A 10,764-nucleotide genomic window follows, 5' to 3' on the forward strand; every position below is an offset into this window, starting at 1 on the left:
TGGTCCAAAGTGTGGTGAGACCTGTGGACACTTGAGCCTGTGGACAAGGACATAGCCACAGAGGGCTAGAGCTGAGAATGCAGCATCCAGCTGATATGAAGTCAGGCAAAATGTACAAGAACACCCAAACTTGCAGACAGTACCCATTTGATCTAGCCTCGATGGCTTGATAATCAGAATTCGACTAGAGGAAGATTAACAAAAAAAAAAAATTGATGAAGGAAACAAGGGTAAATTGCTACAATTTGATGAACCTGACCTATACTCAGAGAGGTGTTGTTGGTTGGTTGGTAAGTACCAGCAAGTCGGTTCCAACTCATAGTAACCCAATACAGGGTTTTCAAGGCTGCAAATCTTTACAGGAGCAGAAAGCATCATCTTTCATCCGCAGAACAGCTGGTAGTTTCAAACTGCTGACCTTGAGGTTAGCAGCCCAATTTGTAACCACTACGCTAGTTACTCTAAATACCAACGGAGAGGAAAGGAGTCTTTACAGTATCAATGCTATGCCCTCTGTACACAGATGGGCAACGTAGACTTTGGCTACCTAAAATGAGGGGGCAATAAAGGCATGAAGTGATTGGCTTACAAGGTTTCAAGAGGGAGTTTAGTTTAAGAGTATGGAGGGAAAGAAGGAGTTCCCATTGAATAGATTTCATCTTGTCTAGATGGGTCTGGTGAAGAGATGGGAATAAGATTCATATAATTCAATAGTGAATAATTGTTATCATGACTAATTTTGACTGTAAAGGTAGAAGTTTTGTAACAAACACAGGGGAGTGGTTAATCTTACAGCCCAGAAACAGGACCCTAGGACCATCAAGGGAGAAGCGCACAAGCAGAATGCAGGACCTTATCCAGAGAAGCAGCAACACCAGAGATGGAGGCAGCGAGGAGGGCATGGAGAGGGGAGTGGGTGAAGACTCTAGATTCATGGGAAGAGAGGGACTAAGAGCTGATGGCCAAGAGACAGACTTGCAGAATGTGCCATTTGGAGATGTAAATTAGTATATATGCCTGAGTGGTTTTTTGTTTTGTTTTTAAAGCTAAAGTGGATAGAGAGAAATACTGTTAACTGATGGTACATGAAGGGGATTATAATCATCGTAATGAAACAAGGTATATGAATTGTTAAATGTAACACTGATGGTCTGCCCTGTTATCTTTCACTCAATCCACAGTAAAAACCTTAAAAAAAAAAAAAGAAGATGGAAGGCATACACAGAAACACTGTACTAAAAAGAAAAGTTTGATGTTAAGCACTTCAAGAGGTAGCATATGATCAAGAGTCAATGATACTGAAGAAAGAAATTCAAGGTGAACTGAAGGCATCTGCAAAGAATGAGACTCTGGGAATTGATGGAATAAAAATTAAAATCTCTCAACAAACTTGATGAAACACTGGAAGCACTCACTCATTTATGCCAAGAAATTTAGAAACAGCTACCTAGCCAAATGACTGGAAAAGATCCTTATTTGTGATCATTCCAAAGAGAGGTGGAATGAGGAAATCATAGAAAAATATCATTAATATCACATGTATATTAATATCACAAGTATAATTTTGCTATGGATAATCCCAAAACAGCTGTACCAGTAAACTGATAAGGAACTACCAGAGGTTCAAGCTGGATTCAGAAGAGGATGTGGAACAAGGGAGATCATTGCTGATCTCAGATGGATGTTGGCTGAAAGTAGAAAATACCAGAAAGAGGTTTACCTGTGTTTATTGACTACTCAACAACTTTTGCATTTGTGGATCATGACAAGCTATGGACAAATTGGGAAGTATGGATAGTCTAGAACACTTAATTGTGCTCATGAGGAACCTGTACACAGACCAAGAGGCTGTCGTTTGAACACAACAAGGGAATATCAAATGGTTTAAAATTAGGAAAGGTGTGCACCAGTGCTATATTCTTTCACCATATGTATTCAATATATATGCTGAGCAAATAATTCTAAGCTGCATTATATGAGAAAAAACATGGCATCAGGGTTAGAGAAAGATTCTCTAACAACCTGTGATATGTAGATGATACAGTCTTGCTTTCTGAAAGCAAAAATAGCTTAAAATACTTACTGATGAAAATCAATGACCACAGCCTTTAGGATGGGATGCACCTCAGTGTAAAGAACTAAAATTCCTCACCCCTTCCCACCAAATAACATCAAGATCAATGGAGAAAAAATTGAAGTTGTCAAAGACTTCATTTTGTTCAGAACAACCATCAACACTCATGAAAGCAGCGGTCAAAAAATCAAATGACATATTACGTTAGGCACGTCTGCTGTGCAAGACCTCTTTAAAGTAATCAAGAGCAAAGATATCAGTTTGGGGACTAAGCTGCACCTGACCCAAGGCATGGTATTTTCAATAACTTCATATGCATGTAAAAGTTGGTCAATGAATAAAGAAAACCATAGAATAATTGATGCATTTGAGTTATGGTGTCGAAGGAGAATATTAAAAAAATCATGAACTACCCCTAGCTTAAGAAATGCTGAGTGAGTTCTTTTTTGGTTTTCTGACTCCAGATCTTTGCACATTTTGTTGTAATATTTGACTTTATGTTCTAGAGCTGGTCTTGGAAATTTTCTGTTCAGCTCTTGTGCCTCCTCATTTCTTCCATTGCTTTAGCATCTCTGTGCTGAGAGCGAGTTTCAGTGTCTCTTCTGACATCCATTTTGATCTTGTCCTTCTTGTCTTCTTATTGACTTTTTGCTTTCTTCCTGTATGATGTTCTTGATGTCATCCCACAACTCTTCTGGTCTTCAGTCTTGAGTGTTTAATGTATCAAATCTATTCTTCAGATGATTTCTAAATTCAGGTGGGATAAATTCAATGTCATATTTTGGCTCTTGTGGACTTGTTCTCATTTTCTTCATCTTCATCTGAATTTGCATATGAGCAATTGATGGTCTGTTCCACAATCTGCCCTTGGCCTTGTTTTCACTGATGATATGGAGCTTTTCTATCATCTCTTTCTGCAGATATAGTCAATTTGATTTCTATGTATTCCATCTGGCGAGATCCATGTGTATAGTCATCTCTATGGTGTCTAAAGAAGGTATTTGAAATGAACAAATCATTGATTTTGCAGAATTCTATCTGAAGCTGTTAGAAATCTTTAATTTCTTCATCTTTGGTGCATAAATTTGATTAATATCATAAATTTGAATTAATTGGTCTTCCTTGTGCTATGATGTTTGCTGTTGTTTAAGTACTGTTGAGTTAGTTTAGATTTGTAGCAATCCTGTATAAGGCTTTTGAGGAGCTGCTGTTGGTTTGAACAACCAACCTGCTGTTAGTAGTCCATTGCTTATTTTGTAGTACCACACTAGGTCTTCCTTGTAGGCATATGGCTATTATCCCATTCCTGACAGTGCTGTACTTCAGGATTGATCCTGAAAAGTTCTTTTTGACAATGAATGCCACATCATCCTTTTTCTATTTGTCATCTAAGCAGAATAGACAGTATGATAGTGGGGGTTGGTGATCATGTGCTGTAAACCTGGTTCCAACTCAAAGCAACCTTGTATAGGGTTTCAGAGGCTGTAAATCTTTATAGGGGCAGAACCTCATCTTTCTCCAGCAGAGTGCTTGGTAATTTCAAACTGCTGACTTCGCTGGTAAATTTGTCACCCACTACGCTACAAAGATGTCAGTTTGAAGACTACGGTGCGCCTGATCCAACCCATAGTATTTTTAATAACCTCATATGCATGTGAAAGTTGGATAGTGAATAAGGAAGATGGTAGAACAATTGATGCATTTGAGTGATGGTGTTGGAGGAGAATATTGAAAGTGCCATGGACTGCCAAAAGAACAAATAGATCTGTGTTGGAAGAAGTACAGCCAGAATGTTCCTTGGAAGCCAGGATGGCAAAACTTTGTCTCTCATACTTTGGACATATTATCAAGAGGGACCAGTCACTGGAGAAGGATATCATGTTTGGTAAATGGAGGGTCAGAGAAAAAGAGCAAGACCTACAATGAGCTGGATTGGCACAGTATTTTCAGCGATGGATTCAGGCATAGCAATGATTGTTAGGTTGGCACAGGACCAGGTAATGTTTCAATCTGTTGTACATAGGGTCACTGTGAGTTGATACAGACTCAATGATACCTAATAACAACATGTACTGGGGCTCCTAGCCCATATGATTAACCAATTCAAAATCATCAATCTAATGTTTCAGAACACTAATGCCTAGGGTATTAATTTTTATGCATTCCATTTTAATTTTGAAACTTCCAATTTTCCTAGATTTATACTTTGTACTTTCTATGTTCTGATTGCTAATGGATGTTTACAGTTCTTTCTTCTCATTTTGAGTCATGCCACATTGGCAATTTGAAGATCCTGAAAACTTTGTTCCAGCCACAATCTTAAGGTCAACTGTACTTTGAGGAGGCAGCTCTTTCCCTAGTATATTTTGTGTACCTTCCAACTTAAGGCATTCATCTTCTGGTATTGTATCAGACATTATTCATTGCTATTCCTAAGATTTGCAGTGGTCAAATTTTTTTTGTCAGAAAAAGGTCTCCAGGCCTTTGTTCCTTGTCCGTCTTAGAGTGAAACCTATCCACCATAGGTGGCTCTGCTGGCATTTGTAATACGAGAGGCATAGCTTCCAGCACCACAGATTCTACATCTTCTTAGGAGGAAAGATGTGGAATATCATAGAGATAGATTAGACCTAAGCCTGGCCAACTGGGTAGAGAAGGCACACAATGCAGAGAATGATAAAATACAGTGTGAGGGATGCCAACAGTTGGGGGACACTGAGGGGAATCTTGTTTTGGAAAAAAGCTGGCTGGTCAGGAAGGACGTTGTGAAGAAAGAGACTAACCCTGTTGTGCTAAAGTGCCTGGAACAGAAGACTGGCCCTTGGGCCAGGCAGACTGAGTCTGAAGGTATGGAGATAAGAAGCAGCAAATGGGGTTACAAATGATGGGGCAGGCAGTGGACAGAGATAGGAAGCAGGATAAGGAGGGAGCTGGTGTGAGGCTAGGCGGTACCAAGGTAGGGTCCAGAATGAGGAGGGGAGCAGACAGCCAGAAGGCAGGCTGAGGAGGGATGCTGAGTGAGGCAAGGGGGCAGAGTGAAAAAGAGGTGGTAGATGGGGTGAGGGTGAAAGTGGGGCAAGCAGGAGGAGAAAGAAGGCCAGGGGGCACTGCAAGGTGACAGGTGGGGCCAAGGTAGGAAGTATAGTGACACTGGGGACTTGGGACTGGGTCCAGGACCCTTCCCTGCAGGAGGCTATGCTCTAGAAGAGACAATGGGTGCATCCGTGCATGCATCCATCTCCTGGGTGTGGGACCTTTCTCTTCCGCAGTTTCTACAGTGCTGTATTCAGCAGGACAACAGGATAGAGAGCTTCCTGTGAGCAGGTCCTCAAGAAGGTGGTGGCCCTGGTGGGAATGTTTTTACCACAGGAATTAACACTACAAGCCAAGCCTTATTCTCTTGTTTGTTTGTTTGTTTTTTCTCCAGTGGGCCAGTTTGCCACACACAGCAAAATGAAGAGCAGGGTGGGGTGGGATGCAGCAGCCAGAGAGGGTTTACTAGGGGGGTCCTGATGGGGTGGAAGGAGCAGCTGTCCCACTCTGGTCACTCTGCCAGCTTGCATCTGGGATCCCTTGTATCCCTGAATTTCCTATGGGGGCAGAGGTGGGTGACTCCACAGAGAGCCCAATGACCTCCAAGCAGGCATGGAAGTCAGCTCCAAATATAAACCCCAGAATGACCCACCTCCAGTGGACATCAAAAACACCCTAGCACCCTCCACTCCCACCCTGTCTCCCAAGCGTGAGCAGGAACTTTAAGATGCCTTCTTGTCCATGAGGGTGGAAGGATACTGGCCAGCTGTCAAAAGTTTTTGAGCTGTGAAGGTGGGTATGGCAGAAATGGGTTATAGGTGTGCCTGTACTCCCCATGCCTGGGGCCAGGGCTCCTTAGTTGTCCAGCAATAAACTCCCAGGGCTTCTTTAGTGCCTCCTGTCTTCTTTAGAGTCTTCCAAGCAATAGGGAAGGTGTTTTTTTTTATATGTAATTTTTATTGTATCACTTTAAATAAAAATCTCTCCATTTTATGGAATTGTCAGTTGCTGGAGGAAATAAGACCATTCATCGGCTTAATCGGTGAAAGATGACATTTAAAGATGGGCGGTAGCATGCCGAGGAGACAGAGTTGCCCCACTTTTAGCACAGACAGATTACAGAAATGATTACTTCCCATAACCTTCCCTCTGAAGTTTGACTAGAACACGCCTACTCTGCATGGATAAAGAACACAGGCAGGAAGAAGGCTGAGGGTGTGGGGGTACAGTTCCAAGAAGGGAGGGCTGTCACCATGCACATGGGGCAGTGGTCACCCAGGTGAGCCTGAAGAGTGAAATATGCCTGCATTGTAGAATGAAAGAATATCATCCTTTTCCCACTACATACAGCAAGGACTGACTGTCCTGTCCTATTTATGCACAAACATTTGTTTTGTACCTTCAGATGGTTAGTACTGCTCCTGCAAGCCCCAATTGCAAGGAGAGGGAAGTGGGAAGAGAAATGACAATATGTGTTTGTCCCAAACCAGACTGGTGTTCGTCGGGGGCGGGGAGGAGACGCCTAGTATAGGAGTCAAATCTGGATTCTGATTTCAGGACCTTTGTGTTTCCTGGAGGAGGACATCCTGTTTTGGGGAAAAGAGGACTAATGAGGGTGAGAGAGACCCTTAGTGAGGTGGTCTGATATAATCGCCAGAGGATGGATTCAACATGCCAGTGATCATGAGGATGGCATTGGACCAGGCAATACCTTTCTGTTGTACGTAAGTTCTCCATGAGCCAGAGTCAACTCAATAGCAACTAAGGAGCAACATCATTCATTCATTCCTTTAACCATGTTGGTTTCAGACATGTATTAGAATCAAACAGAACTGATGCCTGCATCATGGAGCTTGGGTACAAGTGGAGGAGACAGGTGGACATCACATGGTCCTGAATAAACACACTGCACAACAGAGGCCATACTGCCAGAGAGCACCTGGGAGGGGTGTGGCCGGGTCAGGGATGAGGAAGGAATGGCTCAGCTACAATCTGTAGCACCCTTTGGTGCTCCTGAACATTGCCCTTGTCACACATGAAAACAGTGATGCTGGGGAAGGCCAGGTTCTTTCTGCAGAGCTACACAGAGTGTGGGTTAGATTGGAATCAGGGACCTCCAAGGTCTCCTGTCATTTAGCCCAGGTCTTCTTGGTGTTAATTCCCAGGAATTGCTCTCAAGTCTCCTGTCTCAGTTCTGCTTCTACGCAAAAGTAGGAGGTCTCCCTGCTAAGTTCAAAGGGCTTGTTAAGGCTTAGATGAGGAGGAACTGAGAGAAGGAAAGGAGAACAGGAGAAAGTAAGTGGCAGATGAGATTATTCCCTCTAGTTATATGGGCTAAGGTGGTGTAAACACTTTGCCCTCGAATACTAACCTAAAGGCAGTTTGCCCAGCAGTACTAATGAAGCAATGCCTGGCATTCTGCTTTTGTAAAGATTGTTGTTGTTGTTAAGTGCCATCAAGTCAGTTCTGACGAGTAGTGACACTGTATAAGGTTTTCAAGGAGCGGCTGGTGAGTTTGAACCGCTGACCTTGTGATTCAAACCGACCTTGCGATCCAGTGCTTTATCCCACAGCACCATACCAGGACTCCGTGTGAAAATTACAGCTAAGAAAACTCTATGGAGCACAGTGATGCATGAGGTCACCATGAGTTGGAATCAACACAACAACGATGGGTTCTGACCTGTTTTGAATGCCCAACAGGCAGCCTATTTCACTTACTATTGACGCAGACAGCGCTGATACTGCAAGATACCTCTGCCAGTGCCTACTGGAGCTGAGGCCATGCAGTCTCTTCTGTCCTGATTCAGACCAAGTTGACATTGTGGGGATCCAGAAAGGTCCTCCTGCTTTTATGAGGCTTTTTTCTACACCAGGCACTCTCTTCCTGGCCTTTTGCACAGCGGGGAATTTGCCTTTTTAATGCTCAGTGCTGCAGGAATTGATTGAAATTAAGTCAATTTGCATTTTAGAGGTGGTCAACCACTGGGCCCAATTTTCTAATTTGCATTTCTTTGAGAGATGCTCAAAGCCATAAGTCAGAACAATTAGTACTAAGGAAGGAGGCTTGTGAAATCAGCCCCTGAGCCCCTACCTGGCTCCTGGATCTCACTTGGGAACCTGGAGATCTAAGGACTACTAAAACTACAGGGTCTAGAGGAGGAAAAGTGTGATGGGACACCAGAGACTAGTACTTTAGGGAAGGAGGGACCTTTACCCATTTGAGGGCTCTGCAGAGTTAGCATTGGTAGTTCAGTGGCAGAAATCTTGCCACTCTACAGGGTCGCTATGAGTTGGCACTTAACAACAACATGATGTTATATATAAAATTTCAGAGGAACTTCCAGATAAACAGAAACTAGGAAGAAAGGTCTGGAGGTCTTCTGAAAATCAGCCACTGTGAACCCTATGGCTCACAATAGTCTGCTCTGCAATACCACCACAGGGATGATATAAAACTAGGCAGTGTTTCCTTCCATGGTATACAGGGTTTCCACAACCCACAAGGATACTAGATGGCAACCAACATTTAAAAACAACAGAGTTGGATCACCTTTAAAGGTTTGAGGGACTCAGTTTCAACACAAATCCATGCTCAGGACTGATAAGTGCTCGAAAGTCTCACAAAACTGAATGAAAACCATTATACTCACATTGTTGTTGGATGCAGTCCAGTGAACTCTGACTCATCGTGACCTTATGAGAAAGAATAAAAACACTATCTGGTCCTGTGCCACCCACATGACCTTTGATATGTTTTAAGTTGATTATTGCAGCCACTATGTTAATCCAAGGAGCTCTGGTAGTGTAGTGGTTACGAATCGGGCTGCGAACCTTAAGGTCAGTGGTTCGAAACTACCAGCTGCTCTGTGGGAGAAAGATGAGGCTTTCTACTCCCGTAAAGATTTACACCCTCGGAAACCCTATACAGGGTCGCTATGGGTCGGAACCGACTCAATGGCACATAACAACAACATGTTAATCCAAAGGAGCTCTGGGAGCCTAGTGGTTACAAATCAGGCTGCTAACCTCAAGGTCGGCAGTTCACAACTACTAGCCATTCCACAGAAGAAAGATGAGGCTTTCTGCTCCAGTAAAGATTTACAGGCTCAGAAACCCTGTTCAGGGTCACTGTGAGTCAGAACCAACTCCACGGTACTTAACAACAACAACAGGTTAATCTACCCCAAAGTGGCTTGTTTGTGTTTTCACTCACTCATATTTACACTTTCTTAATAGGGAAAGGTTATGGGTCAAAATCAGCCAAGGGAAGAGACATTAGCCTGACCCCTTCTGTGCCAATGCTTGCCAAAGGTCCACTTTTCTCCACTATCAGGGAACTCTGCCCTCAACTCTACAGCCTGGGGCCCCCCTCATGAAGCAGATCCCCTCATCTAGGAGGCCTGGCCACTGTATTTCAGGTAGTTCCTGCCCACTCCGTTTCTAGAGCCCATTACCACATTTTGTAGGGTACACACTAGACTGTGAACCACATGGTTGGTGTTCAAGCCAAAAAGCCACTACAAGGGACAAAGATGAGGCGTTTTGCTCCCATAAAGATTTATAGCCTCAGAGCCCTGGTGTGGCTCTGTGGGTTAATGCACTGGACTGCAAAGGCAGTTTGACCCACAAGGTGGATGGTTCAGGCTCATCAGCTGCTCCTCAGAAATCCTATATAGGGTCATTATGTGTTGGACCTGACTCGAAGGCACTTAACAACAACAAACTACATAGAGGTTAGCTATGCATCAGAATTGACTCAACACCAGCAACAAGACAACTTATTTTTCTTTTTGTGGACATTGTGTATTTGTTGCTACTGCAACAACATGGAGACTTCAAACAGCACAAAAGTACTGTCTCAGTTTTGGAGATCAAAAATCCTAAAATCAAGGTATGGGAAGGGTTTTGTTCCTTCTGGAGGTTCTAGAGGAAAACCCAATTTCTTCCTTTTTACACCTTTAGAAGACACACACATGCCTTGGTTCATGGGTCCTTCCTCCAACTTTAAAGTTAACAGCATAGCACTTTCAAATTTCTCTCCCTTCTAGATTGTTTCTCCTTCTCTTGCTCTCTCCTTATCATTCGCTCTCCTATTATTCTCCTGTCTCATTCTTGTCTCTCCTTCTATCTTTCTTTTCTCATCTCTCTCCTTCCCCACTCCTTCTCTGCTTCTATTATCACATCCCCTCTGACTTCCTGTTATAAGGACTCTTGTGATATCATTGAAAGCAACCAGATAATACAAGGTCATCTCCCATATCAACCTTGTTAAATCAATCATATCCAGAAAGGTCCCTTTTGCCAGGTAAAGGGACACACAGATTATTGGTATTATGATATGGACTTCTTTGGGGGAGGGGAAAGTTTATTCAGCCAACCATGTCAGAGGAATGGGGAGATTATTTTGCCTATTAATTATATGTCCTCTCACTTATTGTCTAGTCCTCTACACAATAATTACCCATGTTTTCTATTCTAGAAACTTACTCTTTGTCTGTGTCCACATAAACACATAATGAAGTGGAGAAACTATGTTATATGAAAAAGAATATGACATCAAGATTAGAGGAAGAATCATTAAAACCTGTGAGATGCACATGACACAACCTTGCTTGCTCAAAGCAGGAAGTATTTAAAACACTTATTGATGAAGA

Source organism: Chrysochloris asiatica, unplaced genomic scaffold (assembly GCF_000296735.1).
Source record: "Chrysochloris asiatica unplaced genomic scaffold, ChrAsi1.0 scaffold00173, whole genome shotgun sequence".
NCBI lineage: Eukaryota > Metazoa > Chordata > Mammalia > Afrosoricida > Chrysochloridae > Chrysochloris > Chrysochloris asiatica.